Source organism: Neovison vison, chromosome 4 (genome assembly GCF_020171115.1).
Source record: "Neovison vison isolate M4711 chromosome 4, ASM_NN_V1, whole genome shotgun sequence".
NCBI lineage: Eukaryota > Metazoa > Chordata > Mammalia > Carnivora > Mustelidae > Neogale > Neogale vison.
Window position 1 is genome coordinate 195,785,004 of NC_058094.1, and position 26,793 is coordinate 195,811,796.

Sequence of the window (26,793 nt, forward strand, 5' to 3'; positions counted from 1 at the left end):
TTCTGCTTAAGGTATTTCTGGAAATTGGAAGACACTTCCCATGAAATCTGAAAGTTATCCCAGCATCATCAAGTGGGAAAATATGGATGGAACCCAGAGAAGATGATACACAATATCATTCCAGTATTTTAAAGCAAGTGAAATATGGATAAAATGAACACCAAGAACAGCATTGAATGGCAAATGAGTTCAGGACATGTAACAGAGGTAAGCAGAGAATGTGTTGTACAGTGGAAAGGAAAAGTCCTATTTTGGTAAAAGATTAAGGTTCATAAAAGCAAGCATTATAACCCCTTAAAGCCAACAAACACAAAGAAAAGAATCAATAGAAAATTTAAATGTTTTCTTATACTGCTTCTTTCTTCCTGATTCATGTCCCAGGCACAGGCATATAGTCAAAAAGAAAAAAACTTTGTTTTCCTTCCACTGCCCATTCAGACCCACTCTGTAGGGTTATTTGCTCTGCTACTCAGATGAAATAGAGAGGAAATCCTGTGACTTTTTGGTCACTCTTAGGTAATAAAAAGTCCTCTGATCACCTCTCGTCACAAAGGAAAGTCTCATTTCAGCAGTTAAAATGTCTAGTCCGTGTATGGTCAAACTTCATCTAAGTTAGAGCTTCTCCTCAGCCTCTGCTATATAGGTTGTTACCTGAAGGGGGAAAGGGCCTTGTGGGTTCCTTCTCTATTTCCTGTATTTCTTTGCAAGTCCTACATAGGTGGTCTAACTTTAGAATGTGGAATAGTTGGCAAATATTGTCTTGGGGCTTTAGCCAAAACAGAGTCAGAAATAGTTCAATTTTAACATCCTGTTGCATATCCTTGGAGCACAACTAAAACATGATTTTCATACAGCTTTCAACTCCATATATTGCAAGCTGAGATGGAGAATGCAGGAGCAGTCACTAGAATAATAAAGTACGCACGTTTACATGCTTTACAGGAAATACCTAACCACACATGTCACAATCAACTGTACTGTTTTCTAAACTTTCCCACCAGCTTACCCTGAATCACTGAGAAAGAAGACAGACCTCTGTAGGTTACGAGGTCTTAGTCTAAAAAGGCATTTTCGTTTATGGTATTTCTTAATAAGGGTGTGCTTTACTAATTCAAGCACACAAACTTCGTCTTCTATACCATAATGTGTCTGCTTATTTTAGCATAAAAATTACTAGCTTCTTCTAACATTTTCTTAAAATTGATTCCCGGGATATATACCTCATTTAACCTCTAATTCCAGTTAAAGTCTAGCAAAATGTCATATTCCCCAGTTTGATAATCATGAAACCTGTAGAAATAATGGTATTCATGTAATTTAAAAGGATGCTTTTGGACTTGGATGTTTTCTTATGTTTCCCCTTATTAATATTAATATTAATGACCATTCAAGCTGCTTTTAGCAGAGGACTTTTTTTTTAAGATTTTATTTATTTATTTGACAGAGAGAGAGAGATTATAAGTAGGCAGAGAGGCAGGGGTTAGCAGGCTCCCCCTGAGCAGAGAGCCTGATGCAGGGCTTGATCCCAGGACCCTGAGATCATGACCTGAGTAGAAGGTAGAGGCTTAATCCACTGAGCCACCCAGGCACCCCAGCAGAGGAATTTAAATTCCAAATCAGAGGTGAACAAATATTTGTTGGCAGTGAACATATTACCCAAACAAATACCTAGACCCTTTTACAGACATTGTTTTTTTTCCTTAACCTGTCTTCTTAACATATCCCATTACAGTCTCTGATTAGTCTCCAGTTTCTGGAAGCACTCAACTTAAAATAGAAACAAGAATATCTTTGGAAAGGGAAAGGAACCTTTAGAAATACAACTGTTTTACTAGTTCAAAAGAAAACTGGTCCTGCAAGAGAACCAAGCTAAAAGTAGTCCTGAGTTGAGAGTGCACTTACAAATACATTGTATGCCAGTCGTCCTGCTATGCCAATTGTGTTCCTATTGTGGATTCATTTACCCATTATACTTATGTATAGTTTTCCATCCTTAGAACTCCAGCTACCATGGGAACAGGTACATCCCTGCATAATTCTATAAGCTCAAAGCTGATACTCTGGTGAGACAGATACTCAAAGATAAGTAGAAACTATTCAGCTCTATTTCAGTAAAAAAAAAAAAAAAAAGCTGACTCATGTCATTCCAAGGTAAATATCCCTGAAGAGCTATTCACTTCCACACTAGGAAGTGAATGGCTGTATGACCTACCTGCAAAACTCGAGCTGCAGTCGAAGAGGGAGAATAAGAGAATAAGCTAGTTAGCTGGTTCTATGTTTAAAAAACAATGGGCCTCAAAAACCCATGAGATTAAACCTGGAACTGGTGCTATTAATAGTTTACCAGAGTGAGAAGTGAACTCACAGTCTAGAACAGTATTTTTGAAGTTTGAATCTCCAGATTTTCTGTATCAGGGTCATAGGTGAGGATGGGGCTGACCAGCTTGTTAAAATACAGTTTTCTAGGCCTTACACTAGACCTATTGAATAAAAATTTGAGACTTGAAACTACCTGTAGGAGATCCTTATTGACATTGAAGCTTATGAACAATTGGATTAGGATCTAGTAGATGAATAATATAAAGACGGAGAAATTATGAATCTGATAGTAAATGAAATTAGTAATAGCAAAAACGATAAATAGTTCACAATTCTCGCATCCATAAAGTTCTGAAAACCAAACACCTTCACTTTTTTTTGTTTATTTGTTTTGTAATATATTTAGAAATAATTCCCGGCATGATCTAGATGTATTTTTGGCAAAAACTGACCTATATTTATGTACAATCACATAGCCTCTATTTTTCCTACTTTGTATGCATGTTTGGGTTTTGCTGCATAGTTACTGTGGAGTATCCCAAATGGGGTTCAGTATATAATATAAAGTAGATGCACCATGTTCTTTCTCTCTCTTTCTCTCTCTCTCAAAAAGAGAGAGAGAGAGAACACGTGTGCCTGTGAGCAGAGGAGCTGGGGAGGCACAGAGGGAAAACGAATCTTAAGCAGCCTCCACGCTAAATCTCAGTGACCCTGGTGAGATCAAGACCTGAACTGAAATCAAGAGTTGGACACTTAACTGACTAAATCACCCAGCAGCTGCAGGATGCACTATATTCTGAATTCAGAAACACATTTGGCCCAAAGAGTTTCAGATAAGGGAATAGGTACCTCCAGTTGTTCAAAAACTTCTCAATTACTAAACAATCTGAGGGTTTTGAAGGGGCGGGGGGTGGGAGGTCGGGGTACCAGGTGGTGGGTATTATAGAGGGCACAGATTGCATGGAGCACTGGGTGTGGTGCAAAAATAATGAGTACTGTTATGCTGAAAATAAATAAAAAATAAATTAAAAAAAAAAGAAAGAAAATAGTGCACCTATATGAGCCTGAACTTAGAGCAAATATTAAAGGGAACATTTGTGAAATGTAAAGGGGAGAGGGCGAAGGAGATGTGGGAGAGCCTTTGGGCTAAATAGTATAAATAAATAGATAGATAGATAGATAGATAGATAGATAGATAAATAGATAGATAGTGTAGTGCTGATACTCTGGATGGAGAGCAGGAAGGAAGGAGAATGAAGTGGGGTGTGCTCCAGACTGCAGAGCATCTCTGAGAAGTCTCGGTCAAGAGAATATGGAGTCCTTGAACAAAATTTCTCATTAGAGGAGTCTTGTGCTGGACAAAAATGTCCTGGTTCTCCAGCCCCTGTCACACTTATTCATTGACTGGGAGTAGCCTGCGCACTAGGGTGGCCACAACATGAATGTCTGGGCAGATCTGAAGGTACAACAGCTAGTCTCACAGTTTTCTTTAAGAAAATCTGGGTGGTATATTCAGTGGCCTCCACAATTCCTGACTTACCAGATGGAGCAGAGCAGCCCAGCAGCTGGGAGCTTTACTTAGGAATGGAATGTTGCAGCAAAATATACTTCGTTGTTCCGTAAACTTCTGTTTTACTGGGTATTTTTATCACGGAATCTAACCATTTTCTAGCCAATTCCATTCACATTTCTAATTGTCTTTCTCCATATATATTTGTCAAACCACTGGTCTTCATTTAGGATTTAGAAAATATGATTGCTATAGGCTATTTCTTTTTTCTTTTCCTTTTTGTTGTTGTTGTTGTTATTTTGTTATTTTTTTTTTTTTTTTTACCTATCCTAGTCAGCCTTGAGGGGAAAAAAGGTATCAAAGGAACTGTTGGGCTCTAGATCATCTGGAGAAATCTTAAAACATTTGGCTTTCTGCTTTAATTCATTCTGCCCAGTCCATTGTTGTTGGGGGGGAAAAGACCCCCATTTTTGTTAATAAGGACCATAAGCCAAATGGCCCCATCCTTTTCCCTGCATGGACACTGTGGTCTCTGCCTCCCTATCTCCTGAGATGCGCCTGAGCTGAAAGAACCATTTGGTTGTTACAAACCAAGATTAGTAAATAAAAGTAGATTTTATAAAGTTTGTTACTAACCCCAACAATCTAGGTATTACGCATAGCCTCAGAACACAGTTTGGTCTTTTTCTTTAGAGCCAGATAATGCAGAATTTTCCAAATTAAGTCTTTTGAGGTACTACCATTCATTGACAAGATTAGAGAGATAAATTCGGACTCTGTGCTGACTTCTGTTGATAAGACACATAGAAAATCCTGTATGTTTTAGTCAGGTCCTTTCATAAACTAAACATTTATAGAGGCAATTTTTTCTTTTCTTTTCTTTTCTTTTTTAATAAACTATCTTGTTAATGATGTTTATGTTCAGTCCTATTTTGTTTCTTGGCTGTTTCAAATTAGTGGTCATCTTGAAAATCAAATATGAAAAATTACTTAAGAACTTAAGTATCTATTCTCATTTTGGTTCTCCTGAGGACTCTATGGGGTTTAGGTATGAGAAAAGATGGGGAAAAATGTTCACTAGTCGGTGCCCTTGCCTCAGAGTTCAATTCTATTTGTTCTCAGAGATTTTAGCATCACACTCATTACTTATTTATATCTTCCCTCTTTTTTTTCCACTTTGCAGATAATTGCTACTTAATTGATACTGCCTCTATGCAAACCTAGTCACAAGACACATTGCTAAATAGAGGAATCATTAATCTGCGGGTATGTTGTATATTTCCTTAAAAGGTTGGCTGAATAAGCAAAGTCATTAGCAGTTTATTTGCAACAGTGCACTTATGAAAAGCTCTGTGGAGAACACATCAACAGTCTGTATGTAACTGAGCAATTAACACAGGACTCCTGTACTTTGGGGTGTTAGCATGGGAGTAAACAGAAGCAGATGTGAAGTGTTTGTACTGTTAGCATGCATGGTCTGTTCTGACATATGCAAATACCACTCATGCTTACAGAACCTGCAACCCCTATTGTACTGTGACCTTACTGATGAAGCCCTATGACAGAAGTACTTCATTTGCACTGGGTGCTATTAATTATTAACAGGCCAATACCACCTTTCCTTGTTATTGGAGCTTAGCAGAAAGCCAGGTAATAAAGCATCACAAACAAGTTGATAACACTCTGGTTCCCAGCTTGCCTTGACTACTGCTCTCTTGCCAATAGAGAAAATAAAGAACAATTAAGGACAGAGAGAGCAGAAAGGCTCTCGAAAGACTGACAGATGGGATCACCTGTGCAATCCAGGCATAAGTTTGAATAGTTTTCTCCCTGGAACTCAAGTAAACCCTGTGATGATCCAGGGGTTTCTATATGAAGGCAGGAGAATTCTGGTCCTTGAACAGGTTTGTACATAAGAACTTAATTTACCATTTTTTCCCTTCCTTGTCAGGGTGCTGGAAAATTGTTGCTGACTAGAACAATTAAAATTAGAGGGAAATGGCATGATTTTCTGTCCTTGTATCTTTAAAGGACATGTCAGACACCTCACCTTTCATATCACTTGCATTCTAGAAAAGAAAGCAACTTTTATGGTGTAAAATGTAATTCTTTCCACCTCACTGTCAGTAAATGCTGAGATGTCTCATTGTTAAAGAAATAGGAAGCATTCCTAAAGTCATATATGCATCTCAGAAATGTTAATACTGCATTATAAAAAAAAACCTGCAAAAGGATTATTCTAGAGCCTTGTTATTCTGTAAATGGGAATCCTATTCATGGGTAGTTTGACAAAAGACAAGTGGTTGACATTAACTAGTTAGGATTTTTTTTTTTTTTAATTCTCTAAATTACAATACAGTATGCTTTTAGAAAAGGAGTACAATATACTTTAGGATGATGAGGGGAAACTTCCCCTCAGTTTATTTTCTAAAGAATAGTTTTTTGTGATCATGCTTTGCTGGATATATGTATCTCTAGACTTTGAATGTTTTCCTGTGGCTGAGCTAGACATAGCCTAAGTGCATCCTGTTAGAATGAATTAATTTGAACCATTAGTGCATTCTGCTATAAATATCCTAACATTTGCTCTGATCTTATACCAAAACTCTGGTTTTCCATCATCTTTTTCTATAAGCACCTTACATAGAACCTGACTAAAGCTATTAAGGTAAGGGGCTGAAACAACGTATCTTAGAGTTACTGAATTGAAATCTTATCTCCTCTCTAAAACTTAATCAACTAAATGAAATAGGAGGCAGACTGCTCACTCCTCAACTTCATCCTATAATGCAATTCTCATTTTTGAGGGGAAATCACAATTCTAAGTCCTATGCACATTGTAAATCATCCTTTCTCATAACCTTAACAATATTGTCTCCATCTTTACTTAATTTGAGTACAGCCTATATTTTTCTAGGTTTTCATATTGCTGTCTGGAATAAAGGAGTTTGGTTTTTTTTGCTGTTTCTTTGGTTTGTTTGTTTTTTTTGCTAGTCGTGTTTTTTTTTAATTAATTAATTTATTTTCAGCATAACAGTATTCTTTATTTTTTCACCACACCCAGTGCTCCATGCAATCCGTGCCCTCTATAATACCCACCACCTGGTACCCCAACCTCCCACCCCCCGCCACTTCAAACCCCTCAGATTGTTTTTCAGAGTCCATAGTCTCTCATGATTCAACTCCCCTTCCAATTTCCCCCAACTTCCTTCTCCTCTCTAACTCCCCATGTCCTCCATGCTATTTGTTATGCTCCAGAAATAAGTGAAATCATATGATAATTGACTCTCTCTGCTTGACTTATTTCATGTTATAAATATACTAAGTAAAACATTTAATAAAATAGAATCTATTTTATTTATTAAAACAGTATTTAATTTTAGGAATATAATCTATCAAGTAAGAAACATTTTCCATGGAAAGGGTAAGAGGAGGAGTGAAAAGAAGTAAGAAAACTGGAAAAGTGAATAAGAATTTATGCTGTACATGAATGTACATGTTGTATATGAATTCTTTGTACATGAATAAGAATTCATGTTGTACATGTTGTACGTGAATTCTTTGTACATGAATGTACAAAGTATAAAATACTTTGCTTTGAATGCCTTGATTTTTAAGCTGGTATATGTCCTAATAGAACAGGAATTCTTGGAAATGTTTATGATCTAGAAGATCTATTAACTGTGGTGAGATGAGATAGATCTCAGCATTCTGAGTCTTGGAATTAGGTGCCTGGTTCCTGAGCTCTGGTGGAATGTGTAGAGAGGAGATGAGAGAAAATACCCAGGGGTCTTTCATGTTTCTCTGTGTCTTGGGAGAAAAGCCTTTGTTTTAGATGAAATTTTTAAGGATATTTGTATGGAAACAGACTTGGAAGATAGAAATGGTATTTCCCTCCAGAAGAGGCAGCTGTGGTTGCTGTCTGGTATAATGAAGATAATGTCTCCTTCCAGGGCATAGTCAGGCATGCTTACTATCCATTATAAAAGATTTGGGTTCCCAACTTCAGAGTTCATCTCCTGGAGCACAACCCATTGCATGTGCAGTTATCTTCTAGCCCTCCTTGGTTTGCTCTGTGAGAACTTGGTCTCAGTGCCTCAGTACAATCTATGTTGATTTTCATGCTGGTTTCTGTGCTATGAGTAATTAAGGTCTTTGACTTGGAAAAAGATTTCTGACATCTATGATGGGGACTTATAAAACTGTGGCAGGCTAACTTGTTAGCTCCCAAATAGAGTAAAATCTCAGACCCTTCACAGTTTTATACAGTTTGGTGGTGGGATACTGACAAAGACACACTTTCTGGAGGAGGAAAAGTTAGGGCCTTATGGGGCAATTAATGGTATTTGAGGGAAACCCATAGGAATCAATAGTAAACAGAGCAGCCAAACTGTATGGCCAGTCTGGCAGTAAATGATCCTTTTTAAAATTATCTATTAATAAGGAAATGTTAGGGAGTTGTTTGTAGGCCAGGTACCAAGAAGTACACTCATAGACAGATGTATGAATGGTGGCCTGATTGTTGCTAACTCTTCCTCTATGGTGAAGGGGAAGGATTCCTTGACAATACAGCAGTCAGTCTTAAGTCTGCCCCACTATAACAGCTAGCAACTAGTACTAGGAATCATCCTGAATAAATAGAGTTTTCCAACCCATTTCAGATAATAACTAAAGAATATACACTACACTGGGCTGAAAGAAGGAAAATCCATGAATAGTATGGGTAGGGCCTAGGGAAATTTTAAAACATTATCTGGCTTACTAGAGAGGTAAAGGGGTGAGAAGGCTGCCATTTACTGCTTGTTAAGAAGAAAATGGTAACAACTAACAGTTTTGTGACTCAGTTTCTCCATAGTCTAACATGACTAACTTAGATCCACTTGGAGATGATCATAAAAGGTCTCAAGGTTTTTTTGTTTGTTGTTTTGTTTTGTTTCTTTTTGTGGGTCATGGCTGCCATAAGGGAAATTAGGACCCCTCAGGGAGATTTCCTAGACAGATAAATTCCCTTGAGAAACCATAGATGAGACATTGACTAGACTTTGGACTCTTACTGCCTTGATTGGGCTAATGATACCAATGGAATTCACTCACTGGAGAATAAAAACTGACACAAGGAATTTTAAGTAAATTATCACAGTCAGCTCTGACACCATGGGGATCTCCCCTAGCCTTTATGTTGAAACTAGGTATGTACCTAAACTATACTATTTTGTCAGTAGGATAGAAAATTATATAGATTAAGATGGATTTTATTTTAAAATGACATAGATTAAGATGGATTCATAGTTCTCTACTGGTGCAAGTCAATCCCAAGGGAATCAAAATGTACAAACGTGACAGCAATGATCTCAAAGCAGTGTGTCACTGGCTACTAAATCAGAGGGTCCCTAAAGCTAATATATTCATGTAACTGATAATGAAGTTGGTTGATAAAGCCCTGTGGTATACCGCTAACATTGGAGTTTTGTTTGGTTGAACCATGAACAGCCACCATGTCACTGGAAACCTAAAGTAAATGTGCCTTACTTAATAGAACAACAGTACTCTCATCTTCCACATTTCCTTTTCCTCCTTTCCTCTCTAGCTTGAACTCAGCTGCTTTGCAAAGAAAGATAATTGGGGGGGGGGAATTTAAGTTTCCTTGTCCCCAGCTGGGACTGAACTCCATATTTATTCATCCTAGTAACCTGAAAAACTTTGGAGAGGATAAGCACTCAATTTTTTACAGCTCTGTTTAGTACAGGTAGGATTGTATTGTCCTATACAGTCCCATGGTGGGGAAATGGATGCCCAAATTCAACTAATGGGGTTTGGACAAGATTTGCAATGGGGAAAGGAAGTTAAACTGAACTTGTAGATGGGACTCTTTGGGTTAATTCAATGTACCATTGTTGTGGCTTCCCTTGTTGGATGTATAATTGATATTAATGTTTCACATGCTTGTACTATGAATGTTCATAAAGTCCTGGGGGATTTTTCTGATCAGTAAGAGCCACATCTGGAAAAGTGCTAGTGGGACACATAAAATACTTCCTATCCTCTCTCTATCATCTCTGCAGACTAAAAGAAAGCTACTGGCTATGTGCCCTGAGTGGTGCCCTAAATTCACAGAGCTTTTCCTAAAATATCTGGGCCTAGTTCATTGATGATTCAGATGAGCAGAAACCTGGCAGTGTCTAGTAAGCAACTCTGGCTCCTCAGCTTCAGTGCCAGCTATATAGCACCAAAAAATGACTGTGGTTATTTCTTTCTTTGGGCGGAGCATAAGACAGTTCTCATAGCTCTAGGCATTACTACCCTTGATGAACCTAGTTATAGATTGAATGATTCTTGAACTGTTGCCTAAATGTTTGCTCTGCTACTTGGAAAACTATAGTCTGGCAGATTGTAGGAATCTTTATGGCAGATTGACTAAAACTGGCCCTTGACCCCCCTCTCAGGGTTATCAGTGGTACCTTACCATTGTTGACACTTTACAGATTATGCTATTGCATTTCCAGTCCAATCAGCCAACTTTGGCTACTAATAGGTGTCAGATTTTCAACTTTCCAGTTTATTTGCAGATTGACAATCATGTAACTCTTACCACAGAAGCCAGTGAACTAGAGTTGATAGCAAGGTTTTGATGATCTTCCATGTACTTGACCATTCTCAATCATCTGATATTGTTGATTTTTAAAATGGCCTCATAAAATAATTGAATTCAAATCTTCTCTCTGACTTTCACTCCCTCACCTCATCCTGCTCCACACAGTTTAAAAAGACACTTTGGTCACTGAATGTGTCTTTCTACATAAACGGATCATCTTCCCTTGGCCACTTCCTGGATAATTGTCATAATGATCAGGACAAAATGGGGGGTTTATATAAACCTATTTTGAAAATTCAGATTTCTGAGCTATGTCTAGGCATAACGAAATTTTCTTGTCCCTAATGGCCACCTCAGGATGGCGTGGTTGGTAACCCTTTTGGTGGCAGCCCAGCTAAAAGGGGACCTAATGAATTCTAACTTAATTTTGGTCAGCTACTTGGCTTATCTTATTAAATTGACATGGTCTTAGAACATAAAGATAATAACTAGTTGGTTGAGTACACTACTTGATGTGTGTCCTCCTGCAATGGCCAACACACATCTGAGTGGGGGACATAGGGTTTTGGTAAGTTTTATAAAAATGTCCATGTCCTCTTTTCACCTGATCCTTCTGTATGAAAAGCCTGGGTACAAGTAGGAGATGATTAAACGAAAGATGAGGCTATAGCTATACACAGATTTTGTGGTATTTAAGGGAGAGCAACATCTCTGTTCTCTGGAGAAAGAACACTTCAGACCCCAAAAGGTATGAGTGAGAGTGAGCATTAATGAATTCTGTCTTTCATAATCACCCCTGCCACTTTATTCATGAAAGAAAATGTCCTTTCATGGCGCTCCTAAGCTGTTGCAAACACCTTGAATAGAGCTGACTACTAGATCTGTTCCTGTCCTGTCACATGGGCCTGACGATGATTTGATTACTCTTTCTGGGAACCTAGCTGAAAAATCTATGGGAAAGATCAGATTATGGTCCCACCTTATCTACCAACCACAAAACATCTGTCAGCCCTTTTGGAGTCCTTGTCTTTCTCCATTGCTGTAGCTGTAAGTCATTTCATAGGACAGGTAAGTGGCACCTGGCTGTGGCTGTGGACCAATAGGATGGGTTGGAAGACCTGCCTGAGAACTAGATTCAAGGATTCAAACAAATCCAGGAATCATAAACATTACCAGCCAGTGGGAGGCCATATTTGATAACTGTCAGATTACACTCCTAATTGGTGTAGGTCCTGCTGACAGAGATGGACAACTAGAGATAGCATGTTCTTTCTCGAAGCACCACACACATCTCTGGGACTATACTCTGTGTTGAAGCCAGATATTACCTTCCCTCCCTTCCCAAAATATGGTGACTTGTGCGTGAGGGGTGGTCATAAGATGACCTTCCAGGGTTTAAAGAAACACCACCAATAGATCATTTTGCCCTTAGATGACTGTGAAGACCTCTCCAAAAGGAGCCATAGTTGAATACTAGAGGAAGCTTCTGGAGGGATTCCTGCTTCATTATTATATATATATATATCCTGGAGACCTCTATAATAGACATAATCTAATTAGAAAAAGTGGCATGAAATTTATCCCTGCCATTGAGCTGAAATGAAACTGAACCACTGGTCAGTGTTGTTATAAATGACAGATTTTCCAGATGATCTAGATATTTTCTGTGCAGCCAGATACCTGGATTAATGCCTCCAATTTGTGGGAAGTTCAAAATAGAGACTTAAGGAGAAAGCAACCTGGTTTTCTGAGGGTAGGCCATGATATTTTTATGGTACTTAATCAGCTCATGGTAGGCCAGATATTTTTATGGGACTTATTGGGCATGGGATGTGGCCATGACTGATGTCAATCCTGCAAGTTAGCCTCATCCTGCTGCTTGAAGTCTTACCGATATTAATCTTAAATAAATTCTGTATGAGACAAAGTGAAAGAATTTGGCCCCAGCCTTTGTTGGTCAGATCATAGTGGCTGATGCAGTTATGTACTCATGGGAACATTTGTCAGAAGCCAAGATGGTTTAGAAGGAATGAATTGTAGGGAGATGGTTATCCATGGGTCTCTCACATTTCTGTTTTTCTTAAAAAGTGAGTCATTGACTGTCTTTTTATCCAAACTATCATTTCAAGAATGTTTGTCTAGTGAACAACTTTGAAAGATAGAGATAATGTCTCTATCTGGAGCAAAGAGTGGGTTTGCTTAGTATTGGAAGATAGTGTCTTTCTCCAGAACAAAGGATAAGAATTCTTGCTCCCCGTAATGTCTCCAAGGCAAAAAGCAGACATCCATTTTAAAAGATCCAGATGCAAGAATCTCAGGGTTTTTTTCCTCCCATGCTACAATCTGCATGTTCAGGTGTCATATGCTCCTCCATTACCCAGTGGACTTGGGGCTCAGAATTTATCTTATGAGATAATCACGTAGTGTAGAAATATGAAGAGCTGTATGCATAAGGATGGTCTTTGCACCATTGCTTATAATAGTAAAGATTATAAATTTTATCAGTAGAGGACAACTAAAATATATCGTGGTTCATATATACAATGCAAATTTGGTGGCCATTAAAATATATAGGTATTTTATTCGATATGGAACTATGCCCCAAATAGTTAAGTGATACCACAAGTGGTAAGAGCATATGAAATATGACCAAAATGCCAAAGATGGAAAGGTACAAAACAATATGTTTTTGTGGCCAATGAGAGAAATTTAGACAATATAGGCAGGGGTACTAAATCTAGAATATGACTCACAGAATGAATGTATTTTACTCTGAAGAACAGGAAGGATATTTCCTAGAGAAATGCAGCCTCTCTTATTGGCACTCATTACTTTGTAATATTAAATCATTGTGTACATGGACATTTTGAAAAACTCAGTGAGAGTACAAAGAGATTTATGGTGAAAATTTGTCAATGGGAAGTGTAAATTATATATATTTTTAATTCTCAAAATACAACACATTTCTTTTGTAATAAAAATACCAAAACAAAACTCTATGTAATTTTTTTGGCTAGAAGAAATGTGTAGGAGAGAGTGATATTCAAGTTAAGTGACTGAAGGAAGATGTGATATGTTTATTTTCCTAAAAAACATGGCATCACTCTGTAAAATCTTGAAACTGAATCCACTGACTGTGCCCATCACACCACAGATGAGTGCTTTCTCCTCAGCCACTCTGGTTCTCCCAGGCAGGTGAAAGAGATGGCTAGGAACACCCATGTATATAACCCATCCCTATATCTGGGGATGGGAGTGGGGTCTCAAGATCTATTTTATTTCCTCTTCAAAAATAAGGTTTTTATTTTTTCCTTTAAAAATAATAATGGCCAGCAATAAAGAACATTCCAAAGTGGTAACTATCATGCAGGTTACCTTAGCCCCTTCCTTGCCCTGCTAAAAAACTGGAAGAGAGTATTCAATTTCATGTAAGATTACAAAGACAGCTTCTTCAATTCAAGTGTTTGGAAACACTATGGAAATGAGTCCTTGAAAATACAACAAAACATCAAAGAATTAATTACAAAATATCTACTCTCTCATACTCTCTGCTTTTCCATCCTCTGCCCCCTGCCCCGACCAAGAGCATTTTATAGAATTGAAAATCAGAACAAAGGGGTTTGAAGAGACCAACAGAACATAGGACTTGACACGTTTGTGAAGAATGACAGGTAAAGGGGTTGCCTGTGTTATTTGGAAGAAGGTTCATTATAGGATGGTAATTAAAATTATCTCTCAAACCGGTAAGTTAGAAGAAGCAGGGCATACTATTTCTCTGAATTATTTCATAGTCTACTAAGACTGATCCCTCCTGTGCCCTCCTGACAATTTGTGCATGTTCCCAGATTCTCTCCTCATCAATTTTCTTCTTGGTTTTTGAAAGAGAGAAGCCCAAGTCATTTTCCAGAGCTAGTTCTTTGTGCTTACTTTTGCAGATTGCCTTAAAAGGTATGTGCCGGGAGACTGTACATATTAAGGACAAAGGAGGCTCACTGTATAATCTATGCATCACATGAAGGATTTATAAAATAAAAGGCTATTTATAGATTATGATCTAAACTCTCGTCACGTTTTTTTCCCGCCCGGAGAATCCCACTTGGATTTCTCTCCTGTTCTCCTTCTTTGCTAATTGAATCTCCCTTTTTTAATGTTTCTTTCCATTGTCTTTTCCTTGCTTCCTTTGAAGAGCAAGTTAGGTTTTTATTCTTGTTCTATCCCTTTTCATCTTATTTTCTATTGAATAGATGGTCTATTGTTTTGTATCTCACCGCTAAGTTGGGAAATTCTCCACATCATTTATTTAATGAACTAATTACAATTCTTCTGACTTTAATTTGGTCAATTACAATCTATGTTTGGTTACCTCGAGTTCCTAGACTGACACAAATTGTGTCGCTTCTAGCAGCTACAAATGCCATTGAAAATAAAAATTTGGTGTCGTTCCAATCAGTCAGCTCTCCCTTCTCCTTTTTAATTATTTATTTTATTTTTAAGGCTCAAACTTCTGTCATTATGAAGAGGGTTGTTCATTATTCCAAAAACTGCTAAGAACAGGATTGCTACCCAAGCAGAAGAGAATCTGTTTTAAGTGGTGAGACATTTGGGTTGATTGTGGAAGAAAAAGGTGCCTCATACTCTCCCTTCACTGGTAGAAATGCTTCTTTTTAGAATTCTGAGACCTGGTCCTTATTCACATTATTCTCAAAATAGAATGTAGTGACATTTATAAAAGGAGGAATGAATTCTACTTTGTTTCTTTACACCTAAATACTTCAAAATTTAAACACTTCATGAAAAAAGATTAAAAGTGTATCTATTAACACTAATATACTTAATTTAGTGGATTCAAGTCTGTAGAATGTTAAAACAATAAGATTAAGTGTTGAAAGAGACATTCTAAATATTTATTTAGCCCCATCTACCTATATCACTGTAATTGGTGTTTCTCTGTGATACAAAGATAGCACAACTCAATTTGATTCAACAAATATTTATTAAATTACTATTATGGCCAAGACACTGTGCTAAATACTGCATGGAATACAAATATAGGAAATGTGAAGGCTAACAAAGGCTTGAGTGCAGTTCTATTTATCTCAAACAAGATTTATTGAGCACCTAGGAACTATGTTAAGTATTGAAAAACACAACACATTTTCTGTAGGCAAAGAAATAACAGTCTGGTAAATTGGGGTTGATGAATCCTTAAAATTACATGCAAAATTGTGTGTGTCAGTGGCATATGTGTATGTGTCTGTGCACACTTTTTCTAAGAAGAGAGGTACTGTCTTCAAGATGCTCTGAAAGTTAATGACCCCCCCCAAAATATTAAAATTCATGTGTGCAGTACAGAGTAGACTCTCACAGCTATAAGAGAGATCCAAACAAAGGACTCTTCCTGACCTTGGTCCTTCAGTTGCCTACACGGTGCTTAGGACTGAACTAGGTGCTGAGATGATCATTAGCAGAGGATTTAACAAGGAAAAGGAAGATGGTCCTCAGAATCAGAAGGAAATTTTAAAAGTTAGTGCTAAATAGAGGGATATTAAATGTTACAGTAAAGAAGGGAATAGTTAATAAATCCTGGAATAGGGGCAAACAGCTTTTGGATACCTGAAGGAATACAGCTTTGACGAGCCTTGGAAGACATGTAGGGATTAAGTAATTGGAATCAGAAAAGCATGCCTGCCTGGTTTTTGGAGATGGCCTAAACAAAGCTATAGAGCAAGGAGTAAGCAGAATGGACAGTGATTCTTTCCCTGATGCTCTTGGATGCATCCTGAACTGATAGAGTTCTGGACCCACACTCTTTGGAGTCCATTTGTCCTTCCGCTCAGCTCAAAGAATTGCCACACCTGTTATAACACTGCTGGCTAAGCCAGAAGTAGAGATTTTGTGTGCATAAATTTACACACATAAAGACACACACAGATATGTTAGCATCACATATGTATGCATATGAAAATATATGTTATTACACAGCTCTTTTGATCAGTTTTCCTCAAGAAAATAATCAAGTGTCTATATTTAGTTTTGAAAACACTTCTTGTGAAGTTATCTCTAGAATAATATTTTAATCAGGAGTAGAGTAAGATAAAAAGAAGAATTTTAAATATATTCTAAAATTGTATTGGGTACACATTTTAAAGAGCAAGACTTCTGCCTTGTCATATTTACCAGAAAAATACCAGACTTCTATTTCACTTTATTTTGATAAAATCATTGTAGTTTGTAATGTATTCCTTAATATTACTATCAAATCCTTAACTAGTCCTTCTTAAACCACTCTCATATAAAGAATGGATCTTATTATAAACTTCCATATTTTGTACTATTCCATATTCTGTGCCTTGAATGAATTTATGCAAAAAGAATGTCACTGAGAAGTTTATCACTAAGAAGGGGCATTTGAACAGGCAACTGAACCATATTCATGAGCTAGTTGTTTCAAAATTATGATTAGATCAAAACAGATACACCCTTTGTATGTAGTAATTAATGAGACCAGTACAGAGGACCTATCTATGCTTGCTTATAAGCCTCACTTGCTATCAATAAGAAATTAACTCAAACATAGATTCAGAGCACAAAAGCATGAGTATTTTACAAAAGTACTAAAGAAAGGAGCGCCTGGGTGGCTCAGTGGGTTAAAGCCTCTGCCTTCAGCTCAGGTCATGATCCCAGGGTCCTGGGATCGAGCCCCGCACTGGGCTCTCTGCTCAGTGGGGAGCCTGCTTCCCCCCCATCTCTCTGCCTGCCTCTCTGCCTGCTTGTGATCTCTGTCTGTCAAACGAATAAATAAGATCTTTAAAAAAAAAAAGTACTAAAGAAAGAACTGTCACTACAATTGAATACAGTAAAGGCAAGTACATGAACATAGAGAAAGATTAGTTTTTTATTATAATTTTATTACTACTAAATTTCCTATGCCTCTTATATGGATTCTTAAAATTTTTTTCTGTATTATTATTTTTTATCATTTGGTTATTATCTTTAAATGTGCCTTTTTTCCAAAAGATTTTCAATCCTTTCTATATTTCTTGGCACATTATTTATATATTTTTCTACCCAATAATATTTATCTTCTAGCATTTTGCTTCTTAGGAAAGAAGAATATATTTGAAGGAAAAAGAGATAATATTCCAGAGAACACGTCCATCTAAAGTAGTACTTTTGATGCACATTCTAATATTTATATTTGGCTGGATTTCTAATTACTCTATCATTTCAGAAGCAATGAAACAGAGTGGTTTGTACATGAAAAGGTATTTCCATTTGGAAGACCCAATGCTCTATTTAGAGATGGCTCCTGCATATTAAAGTACTAGAAATAGATTTTTGATTAGATTATTTAAATAAATAAATGCAAATGATAATGTGCTTGGTTTTTGTAACTAACATAAGAGCATAATTATAATTGCCAAGATAGACACTTCTTCAGCCATATTCTTGTTGTACTTAGTGACTATCTCCTTCATTGGAAAATCCTTGATTTCAATGCAAAAATTCTATATTTTAGAAAAATTCTGTCATATCACAATAAATTTCCTATTTAATGTCTTGACATTAACTTTTCCTTAGACCAGCTTTAATTCTTTCAATCCTATCAAACCTTTAAAATGTATTATCAAAGAAAACTACTTCATAGATAATGAGACCATCATCTCCTTAGTTTTAGACTATGTTGTTAAATGGACACAATATTGATAAAAATTTTAGTTTACTTTCAGGGGAAAATTTAAAATTTAAATTTAAAATTTAAAATTAAATTTAAAATTTAATCCTGGCTGTAGAGGGACCAAAAAAAACCACATGGTTAAAATATTCTTAATACTGTCCTCCCACTCATTTAATTACTTAGATGTTTTGAGTTTTGAAATTCTATGCTTTGTTTTTCTAAGAATATGGGTATAGATATTGAATCCAGCATACACTAAGATCACCAAAAAGAAAGCAAACATTTTATTAGAACATGTGATTCTTCATCCAACCAAAAGTCACACAATGGGTGCTCAGCTTAGAACAACTATAGGATGATCAAGGCTGAACTCAAACTTCACTGTGGGAAGCTACTGCTAGTCTCTATTAATTTAGGTTCCTGACTCATTAAGTAAAGGGGAGAATTTAAGGCTAATTTTTGCCCAAAGTGCAGCTGGAAGAAGAGCTGCAGTCTTCAGCCTACTTCTAGTTAATCAAGAGTTAAGTCTAGAAACACTGGAAAATGACTTGAGTAGTCTTACTTTTTAACAAGTATCTTTACCATTTGCCAGAGTTTTTCAGAAATAAAACTTGTTGGTTTATCTCATTTCTTTCTTTCTATATTCTTTTTGTATAAATCATAAACAATCCTGAATTTAACCAAGTCTTGTGAATTACATATTTTTGGTTGATTGTTTGTATGCTTGTTCTCCAACCATACTGTATCCCTCAACACTCCACACACACATGCTACACTTAGACTGCCAGGTAGCCAAGCAGAAAAAAATCCCCAGTCTCAGAAACTTGTTTCCTAAGTTGGGCAATATTTTCAACTTTCCTAAAGATGTTTTCTTTCATCGCTTCCTGATGAAAATACCATATGTCCCCATGGTTCACATAATAGAAAATGTAATCATATACATCTGGGCAAGGTGAAGAATGCCAAGACTGACCCAGGAGTCAAATTATGTTACCTTAATCTTCCACACTTAGTTCAGGGGGGGAAAAAAAAGTTAAAACTTAAAATAATAGGATCTAGAAGCACTAAAATGGCTCTATTTCGTAGAATTTGAAATTGTAATTTTAAAACCTTTCACAGTTCTTAAAAAGCTACGAATTAAGCTGCTAAAATTCAGAGGGTTTTTACTTCAATATAACCGCCCCATAATTTAATTTTCATTTGAGCAGTCAAGAAATATATACACAGGAGCTGGGTGAATTATGAGCCTTGCCTTTTTTTTTTTTTCCATTTACAGTCTCCATACTTTTCATCTTCCCAACCCTATCCTTGGCCTATTCCCTACATTCCTGTTCGCTGCTGATAATCTTCCATTCTGATATAATTACATACTAACTGGATCTCCTAAAATTCCAAAGGCTTTGCTACATAATGCCAAATATAAAGTACTTGAGAGGCTGTGAACAAAGCTATTTCTCTCACTAAGTACACTCCAGTTATCATCTTTATTTCTAAAATCGAGTTTCTGTCTGTATTGGTTATTGGATCATAGGAGAATGGATTTGGATGGATTTGGAAGGTGTATTTAGGATGGTACAAACAGATTTCATTATGGAATATTACGGCCAATGGTGGTGATAAAAGACATCTCAAAGAGAAGGCAGTCATCCACAGGTGGCAGCTGAAAGCAGGACCCTTAGGGCTGCTATGCAGTGGTTTCAAAGTGAACCCCAAGAGGTGGGGGTTGATTTGCAATTGGGTTGCTTCTCTTGCGGACATCCCCATAGGTGATCAGTAGCAGGAACTTTAATATTTAAAGATGGTTTTTGATCCTTCAGGCAATTTTAGAGCATTATATGAACTGCTGGTATATGACAATACTATATTATAACTTGAATTTCTCAAAAAGTTATTTATACTTTAATTTCTTAAAAACTGCATTAAATTTTTTTTTTATTTTGCTATCTATAGTAGAGTGAAAGAAATAATTAAAATGTGGTCCTTGACTTCAAATAGCTGACAGTCCTATGAGGTAGAGGACTATATTTGCCTCCTGTAATGCATGACGGAGAAGAGGTTTAGACAGTGTACTGTGTCAACGCTAAGCAAAGTTCACTAGTCTTGACTGGGCATATAGAAAGGCTTTATTAAGGTAGCTGCTTTCATATATGAAATCCTTCGATTTTAACTTTAAAGATGTTTTACAAAGCAGCCATTCATGCCACTAGTAGTTTGAAGAATTTTTGGCAACACCAGACAACAGAAAAAATCTGAATATATATACCTTCAAATTCATTTTGTTTAATCAACAAAGTTTTACACAGAGACAATGTGACTTTACTATTATTCCTTTCTTCCTTTCATTTTCTATCTTCTCTCCCTTTTAATCTTCTCCAACGTTGTCCAGGTTCCTGTTCCCACAATTCCTTTGTACTTGGTGACCATCTCCCCAGTTAAAGGAAAGGGCAGGAATCTCCAGGGAAAAAAATGGATGACAATGGCATTTAGGGTTCAAGAAGCTATAAAAAGTTGGCTTGGGTTCAGACCATGAAAGGCCCTGTCTGCTCTATGTGGCGGTATGAATCTTACTTAACTCTGTAGGTGTTTCGGTGCAGGGCTTTAAGCAAGAAGACAGTGACAAGACCAGATCTGCATTTCAGAAACATGATTGTATCAGCACAGAGATAGGAGAATAATTTCATTAATGCAAAGAGAGATAAAGTTCTGGAGGGCTGTTACAGAATGATTTCATTATCACCTTTTAGCATTAAAAAAACTATATTAGTTTACTAGAGCTGCTGCAACAGAATACTGTAATCGGAGTGGCTTAAACAGTAGAAACTTAGAATGTCTTAAAGTCCTGAAGACTAGAAGTCTGAAATCAAGTTGTCACCAATTCCTTTTGAGGGCAATGAGGGAAAGATCTGATCCAGGATTCTGTCCTGTTTTTATGGTCACATAAAACGGTATGTGAACTTAATCTCTGTAAGTCTGTATTCAAATTTTCCCTTCATATGGGATTAGGGTCCACCCTAATGAACTCCTTTTTAACTTGATTACCTCTGTAAAGACTCTATCTCCAATAAGGTCATATTCTGTAGAACTAAGGCTTAGGACTTCAACATACGAATTTTGAAGGGAAACAATTCAAGCCATGACAGGGACCAAAAGATAAGGCTTAAATAATTTGTTTAAAATCATAGGGTTAGTCAAGATTAAAATCTAGATGTTAACTCCTAGTCCAGGATTCTGTCTGCTACACTAGAGGTGATGCAAGAAAGCACTCTGCAGCCAGCCATCATTGTGGTTTCAATAAGGTAACTTCTAAAGTGCTGATATTGCCCATAAAGAATCCGTTATTCACAAAGGGATTGACTAATGTCTTGAAAAATTTTAAATTACAGTCCTGATTTTAGCAACGAAATCGATTTTTTAAATAGAATTCGGAAAGCAGTTACTCTTCTTAAAACAAACATCATGAGGTTATTCAAAGTACTACACCCAAGCCCTCACTCATGCAATATTATTCAGCATCATCCAAACAAATTTCAAACAAATCCCAGGAGCACAGTTTGTGAAAAAAATTAGATGGGACGGCTTGTTTTTACTGGTAAAACTCTACTTTTCTTTTATATGAAATAAGAAGATAGTAATTTTTTTGTTTTCATAATAATGTTATAAAGCTTACAGCATAGTATTCCAAAAAAAAACAGGACAAAGGACTAAGTGGAAATAATAATATGGAGCCTAAGCTTGGGAACAAATCTCAAATTCTTTCCCAGATATCAGTCCATATGATGATTATATAGGATTTATGTGGTTGGTGCTCAGATGCCATAAATCACTCAACAGATAGTTATAACCACAGATAATTCAAATTATTCACTATACTAAATCATTGCACCATCAAACAGAAATTTGTTTAACACTACTAAAAAGACTTCATTTGTTAAAGAGGTAGAACAGTTTGATCAATTGTCAGAATTTTATTATGTACCCCATTTATACTTTTTTTTTGTAAAAGAAAGTGTGTAACAACAATTAATAAGCATAAGACTACACAGAGATGTTCCTCAAAGATCTTGGAAATAAGTTAAGTAAACTTGTCCATGGAGAAGTAAATTATAAAATCAACAAGTAATGAATTAGTAAGGAGATAAGCAGTCATGGAAAGAAACAGGATGACTAATAGGCCATAAGATCAGGCTTAACTCTAGTCCAGTTATACACACACATACATTGCACACACACACAGATTCAAAAGAACTGTGTCCATCAGAAAGGCAACTGATCAGTATAGAAATAAAAATAAAAGTCAGTTAGGCTGCTGTTAACACTGCCCATTCAAACACTCTGTATGGTAGAGAAAGACTCAGCTCTCAACTATCAGGTATTTCCAATCCAAACAGCAAGTCTGTTCCTCCAGTAGAGGTGGATGGAGGTGATGATAGCTGATAGGCTTTACTGATTTGTGGTGCCATTGACAAGCCCCTTGTGTTTTGAGAGAGGTGTGTTAAACCACATTACAATGAGGCAACTCCATATTTAATTCATTTAACTCCTTTTGTTCAGATTCTATTCTGAAATATCATCTACCTGATTATGATTTAGTTTTGCCTAGAGAGCTTGACTATCGTGAGAGAATACAATACTAGAACACAATACAGTATTCTAGTACCATATGAGAGTCCCAATTCTAATTGCAAATTAATACATTGCCAGCCTGGCATCAGTCCCTCAAACTTTTCTGCATCCTAGTTATCCCAAAGAATTTTCTTAAGGCTATCTTTAGGATAATGTTTGACCTTCAGAGAAAATGGACAACTTAATCTGGACTTTAATCTGGATCTGTCTGGCTCCAGCAGGCTTTCCCTTAGATGACACCATTATCACTTTGTTCTCTTTTCCTATTCATTTCTACTTTGATCAGTAAGAAAATGTTCTCACCATTGTGTTTCCATGAAGTTTTTCTCTTCCTCTATTCTTAAGCAAGAGAAACATGTTTAATTGGCCTAATGTCAACCATATACATTATCTAAGTCAAAAAATCATTCTCTTTAAAACACACACAAATTGTTACTTTTAAGAACTTAAAAGATTTCACTCAATTAACACTAAATCAGTTTCATCGTGGAACTAATAACTGTACCCTATGAGAAATACAATTTGCATTCCATTAGTTCATATTCTTAAAATGCTTCAAATGGAAATGTCTTTGAGTGTTAAGTATTTTAGCCTTCTAAAGGCTTGTTATTTATCATTAATGCTTCATCAAGAAATGACTTTTTTTATAACCTAGTTTTAGAATTCTATCAATAAGTACAAAGCTTCACAATAGGTCCTTGAACCTCCACTCTCAATAATAAGTAACATTTATCTCTGTGTTTTATACACATTATATGGAATTAGAGCCCCCTGTAGAGACATTAGATTAGGAATTCTAAAATCAATGTGGCATGCAGTCATTGTCCTGATATTTTCAAACCATCAACAAAGAATGGAAAAAGGGGCATCTGGGCCCTGACCTTCCAGGTGGGACCATATAATACAGCAGGATACCTCTATGAGAGTCACTAACTAGACTGCCTGTGTAAAGTTAGATAAGGGGTAAGCTTAATACTGAGAAATTCTATAAATAATTATGCAGTTCACCAAGCAAGGTAACACTGCACCCTGCAGGGTCTGAATCAGGTGACTCAGTATGTGAAGAAAAATATTTGTATTTAACTGGAATTTAATTTAGTTTCACATCCTCACTAAAGGTTAATCTTCCTTAAAAGTAGGTCACTAAATTGGTAGTGTTTTGAAGTGTTAATTTCTTTTGCCATGTCTGTCATGTCTATAGACCAACTTTTGTAGTTTTTAATGTAAATCCACACTGATCCAGACTAATTTGAGGGGTTAATTCCACGATGATCAATGAAATGGCTAAAATGGCTAACATGTCTAACTGTTAACAAGAGGATTTCAAGTAAAAGTCTTTCAAAACCTACTTTAATGAGAATGTATTCATATGTAATTAACTCCATCATTCTTATATATGTGTTAAAAACTGTATCTAAATAAATATTTTCTGAAGTTAAACATATGTCTCCCTTCTTAATTTGATTTATCAAAAAGTTTGTTTTTTCTTTACAGATACTTTCCAAGAAATCTCCAGATTAAACTGGATCCAGTTTTCTTAACTCATGAATGGTTTTTGAGCACACAGTGGATGGTGGACATTTATACTATGTCTCCTTCTTACAAGCAGGCAACGTCATACAGAATCAGCAAGAGCTTCTTGCAGCCTTGAAAGGTAAATCAGTTTTTACATCCATCAAAAGAGCAATCTTCATCAATATTTTTATCATTACCTTATTAATTTCCCTCCATTACTCCCAGTAATCTCTAATTATAGAGCCAGGTAATGCTATGATAAGGTCTGCTGGTTAGTAGAGATGTTTCTAATCCAACTGACAAATGTCCTCTGAAACACTTGAGCTCTTAAATTAACCTGGTAAGTCATGCTTCATAAGAGCCAGTAAATATCCCAGTTCATTTTGGCAATCTAACGAGATTTTTTTATAATCTGGAAAAGGTTAAGAGATGCAGCTCAGGTTCCTGGGACAGTATTTGACATACACTGACCTTACCCGAGGAAAAGCTATTCTTCCCTAGAATCTTAAGACAAATACATGATTCATTCTATATCATTAGGCTGTGTACATAGAGTAGAGAAAAAGGTGTTGGAAAGAGAGAACTAGTATTTATTGAACAGCTATTTTTGCTGTTCAGTAGCTATAATATCCAGGAAGTGATGACGTTCTACCCAGGTAAGCTTATTTCATACTCAGAAAAATTCTACAAGGTAGGTAAAGTCAATGTATCAGTTTATTCCACAAATAAATACATATAGCTGATAAAACTCTATTGTATGAGAATAGAACATAACTGTTCTCATACACACACAGAAAGAGAGAAATGTGTGAGATGATGTATTAACTAACTAGATGGGGGGGAATTCTTTCGCAGTGTATACATACATCAGATCACCATGATGTACACCTTAAATATCTGACAATTTTATTTGTTAATTATACTTCAATGAAACTGAGATTAAAAAAAGAAAGGAAGAAAAACTCAGAGATAATAAAAGCTTGGCTCTAAGAAAAGAGAGATTTGAGCCAGACTCTTTATACTATATAGGCTCCAACATAGTGGACTACATAAAAATAAAATTTTATTTGCTATATGAAGACACACATAAACAGACACACACACATAGCCATGACAGCAAAATAAAAAAAAACAAGTGACAAACTGGGACAAAAATTATTTTTAATTTATGTCACAAAGAATTAATATCCTTAATATATAAAGGGCTTCTAAAATAAGAAAATAATCAATAATACACTGGAATAATGGACAAGAAATATGCATAATAAGATCATAAAAAAGATCACAAGACATGTGGCTCTCAAATATGTGAAAAGATGCTCAATATCACACATAATAAGGTAAGTTAAAATCCAATGAGATACAGTTTCTCATCTAATTTATAAAATTCAAAATTTTGTGATTATTTACTAATGATAATCTAGATTCTAATGGACATATAGTTCATTTTTATAAACATGTAAATTTACAGAAAAAAGGAAAGAGATGGAAAGGAAAACTTTGGAGTAAAAGAAATTTAAGGCATTCATCAGTCAACTGAAAATTTAGACCTTATTTGGATCTGAACGTGAAAGACAGTTAAAAACATTTATGAGGCAATTAGGAAAATTTGAACACTGGCTAGATGATTATTAAATTATTGGTAAAATATATGTATGATTATGGTATCATGAGAGTTTTTTATGAAGTTCTTTTTTTTAAAGAAATACACTAAAATATTTATGAATAAAATGATACAATGTTTGGCATTGGCTTCAAAATAGACCAGGGCAGGTAGGCAGTGGAGGATGAAGTTTTAAAACCAAAATCAACTGTGAGTTGATTGTTACGTAAGTTCAGTGATAACTTAATTATATTGATCTCTACCTCTTTATGTTACTGAAATTTTCCACAATAAAAACTTTCTCAGAGTGTCAAAGCAATACATGTTAAAAATAAATACTATAGTATATAACAAAATTTTTTAATTGTGATAAAAAATGACAATGTCTCTACCAAACTCTGAAAGTCTGAAGACAAAGACAAGGTTTATTTTTTCAGGTTTGCATAACAGGCAAATTCTTCTTTTTTTTTTTTTTTAATTTTTTTATTTCTTTTCAGCGTAACAGTATTCATTGTTTTTGCACCACACCCAGTCCTCCATGCAATCCGTGCCCTCTCTAATACCCACCACTTGGTTCCCCCAACCTCCTACCCTCCACCCCTTCAAAACCCTCAGATTGTTTTTCAGAGTCCATAGTCTCTCATGGTTCACCTACCTTTCCAATTTCCCCCAACTCCCTTCTCCTCTCTAACACCCCATGTCCTCCATGCTATTTGTTATGCTCCACAAAGAAGTGAAACCATATGATAATTGACTTTCTCTGCTTGACTGATTTCACTCAGCATAATCTCTTCCAGTTCCGTTCATGTTGTTACAAAAGTTGGGTATTCACCCTTTCTGATGGAGGCATAATACTCCATAGTGTATATGGACCACATCTTCCTTATCCATTCATCGTTGAAGGGCATCTTGGTTCTTTCCACAGTTTGGCGACTGTGGCCGTTGCTGCTATA

At 36.1% G+C, this 26,793-nt stretch overlaps 1 long non-coding RNA gene across 2 annotated transcripts; it reads left to right on the forward strand.

Annotated features, from left to right (window-relative positions):
• Positions 1 to 26,793, forward strand: LOC122904098. Of its 2 annotated transcripts, none has more exons than XR_006384151.1 (3): positions 1 to 207; positions 24,217 to 24,376; positions 26,766 to 26,793. It is a non-coding gene; the product is annotated as an uncharacterized LOC122904098 (long non-coding RNA). The 2 variants fall into 2 exon arrangements; XR_006384152.1 differs by lacking the exon at positions 1 to 207 and adding an exon at positions 5,528 to 5,733.